This window comes from Lucilia cuprina, chromosome 6, assembly GCF_022045245.1.
Source record: "Lucilia cuprina isolate Lc7/37 chromosome 6, ASM2204524v1, whole genome shotgun sequence".
Classification (NCBI taxonomy): Eukaryota; Metazoa; Arthropoda; class Insecta; order Diptera; family Calliphoridae; genus Lucilia; species Lucilia cuprina.
The window spans coordinates 56625235-56628835 of record NC_060954.1 but is presented as its reverse complement, the minus strand read 5'-3'; positions in this window follow the sequence as shown (position 1 = coordinate 56628835).

The following is a 3601-nucleotide window of genomic DNA, read 5'->3' as shown; positions in this document are numbered from 1 at the left end:
ATTTGTTACTATCACTGAGAGAACAAATAACGTTTCATATTTTAGGCTTATGGCTTTTGCAGAAACAACAACAACAACTTTGAAGCAACCCACTCAACAAAAGATTATCACGACAACGATGATCTTACCAACTGAACAGTGCAACTTTAACAACATTTGCCATCACCTGTTAATAGAAAAATAAAAGTATAAAATAAAAACTTTTACAAAATTCTTTAATGTGTTTTCCCAACCAACTTGAACTATAAGTTAAAGTATATTTTCTTGCTGTTTCTTTCTCTCACCGCCAACGATCTGTTAAAGCATTATTATCTACTTCTTCAAACATGTTCCGCCAAAATGTCTAATAATGAAAACTTTTATTTAAGGTTAAAGTTTAAATTCAATACTAACAGAAAATATAAAAAAAATAAAAATAAATGCTAGAGAAAAAATTGCTTTTACACACATAGACATTATTCATATTACTTACCAACAACAATATATTATTTATTTGGAGAATTTTCCTTCGTTTTTTTTGCTGTTGCTGTTTTTGTTGTAGTCCAGTAAATTTACATAAATTTGTTTATTTAAGTTGTTCGTTTGTTGTTTTAAATCAACATAATTGATTTGTACCCTAAACACCAGATTGTATTACTTGATTATTTTTTTAGTTACATGATGTTGTTTAGAGATCTTGTTGGCTTTTCTTAGGTTTTTTTTTTGCCGGTTGGGAATTATTATAATCAGTATTTGTAATTTAAGGAAAATCGGCACAAATTTAAGGCACGCGAGTGAATTGCTTTTCTGTTGCATTATTTTTATCACGAAATTTTGACACATTTATTTTTTACAGAAGTGGGAAGATAGTTTTGTTACTAGAACTGAACTAGAACCGAACAAAAACTGAACTAGAATTGAACTATAACTGGACTAGAATTGAACTAGAACTAAACTAGAACTGAACTAGAACTGAACTAGAACTGAACTAGAACTGAACTAGAACTGAACTAGAACTGAACTAGAACTGAACTAGAACTGAACTAGAACTGAACTAGAACTGAACTAGAACTGAACTAGAACTGAACTAGAACTGAACTAGAACTGAACTAGAACTGAACTAGAACTGAACTAGAACTGAACTAGAACTGAACTAGAACTGAACTAGAACTGAACTAGAACTGAACTAGAACTGAACTAGAACTGAACTAGAACTGAACTAGAACTGAACTAGAACTGAACTAGAACTGAACTAGAACTGAACTAGAACTGAACTAGAACTGAACTAGAACTGAACTAGAACTGAACTAGAACTGAACTAGAACTGAACTAGAACTGAACTAGAACTGAACTAGAACTGAACTAGAACTGAACTAGAACTGAACTAGAACTGAACTAGAACTGAACTAGAACTGAACTAGAACTGAACTAGAACTGAACTAGAACTGAACTAGAACTGAACTAGAACTGAACTAGAACTGAACTAGAACTGAACTAGAACTGAACTAGAACTGAACTAGAACTGAACTAGAACTGAACTAGAACTGAACTAGAACTGAACTAGAACTGAACTAGAACTGAACTAGAACTGAACTAGAACTGAACTAGAACTGAACTAGAACTGAACTAGAACTGAACTAGAACTGAACTAGAACTGAACTAGAACTGAACTAGAACTGAACTAGAACTGAACTAGAACTGAACTAGAACTGAACTAGAACTGAACTAGAACTGAACTAGAACTGAACTAGAACTGAACTAGAACTGAACTAGAACTGAACTAACTGAACTAGAACTGAACTAGAACTGAACTAGAACTGAACTAGAACTGAACTAGAACTGAACTAGAACTGAACTAGAACTGAACTAGAACTGAACTAGAACTGAACTAGAACTGAACTAGAACTGAACTAGAACTGAACTAGAACTGAACTAGAACTGAACTAGAACTGAACTAGAACTGAACTAGAACTGAACTAGAACTGAACTAGAACTGAACTAGAACTGAACTAGAACTGAACTAGAACTGAACTAGAACTGAACTAGAACTGAACTGAACTAGAACTGAACTAGAACTGAACTAGAACTGAACTAGAACTGAACTAGAACTGAACTAGAACTGAACAAGAACTGAACTAGAACTGAACTAGAACTGAACTAGAACTGAACTAGAACTGAACTAGAACTGAACTAGAACTGAACTAGAACTGAACTAGAACTGAACTAGAACTGAACTTGAACTGAACTAGAACTGAACTAGATCTGAACTAGAACTGAACTAGAACTGAACTAGAACTTAACTAGAACTGAACTAGAACTGAACTAGAACTGAACTAGAACTGAACTAGAACTGAACTAGAACTGAACTAGAACTGAACTAGAACTGAACTAGAACTGAACTAGAACTGAACTAGAACTGAACTAGAACTGAACTAGAACTGAACTAGAACTGGACTAGAACTGAACTAGAACTGAACTAGAACTGAACTAGAACTGAACTAGAACTGAACTAGAACTGAACTAGAATTGAACTACTTCAGTTTATGGCTCCTATATTACAGCATTTGGCAGTGGAGCTTTATCGACCAGGAAGTTAGGAAATATAGGTTGATATTGTAGTATTAAGCTAGCAGTTTGAACCAAACACTTTGAATATTTTAAAATACATAATTTAAAGGCAATTAAATTCACCATATTAATTACAACAGCTCCAATATTATTAAAAAGTTCATGTTTAACTTTACTCTTTAATTATACTCCTTAAAACTTTAACTACCCACAATTATTCTTTCGTTCTTTTTTTTTTGTTAAAATGTCAATTGTGTTAAATTGAAAATAGATAAAACTTTATAATTAACTAATTAATATTGATTAGTTTATAAATATAAATGATATACAACATACACATGTATGTATATATGTGCGTTGTTTCTTTTACAAACTACAATGTAATTACTTTACTAACTAACTAAGTAAATAACTAAATAAATAGACAGCTAGGCATTTGTTAATGTACATATACAAAAGTATATTGTATGTGTATAATAAACATATGTATGTACATATACATATATGCTATACATAAATATCAACTATAATTAACAAAGCAATAAATAAATACATGCCGACAAGTGGCATTTAATCAGTTTAAAATATCAATCAATACAATCATACCACAGAAATCTGAAGTTACCAATAGACACATGATATAAATTGTAATGACACTCAGATACAAACGCATATGTACGTACATATGTATCTGCTAACTAACTAAACATTGTTTTTAATACTAGATGACAATAATGGTATTTAATTTAAATACACTTTTTTTATAATTCAATAATACAAAGTTATAGGCAAATAGTAGAGGAACAATTATATGCCCTACAGTTGTTTGTTTAGAGATCACTAAACATGGTTTAACAATAACAGGGTTTTGCTATGCTTGTGTTCGGTTCAATAGTTCAATTCTAGTACAGTTCTAGTTTAGTTCAGTTCTAGTTCATTTCTAGTACTGTTCTAGTTCAGTTCTAGATCAGTTCTAGTTCAGTTCTAGTTCAGTTCTAGTTCAGTTCTAGTTCAGTTCTAGTTCAGTTCTAGTTCAGTTCTAGTTCAGTTCTAG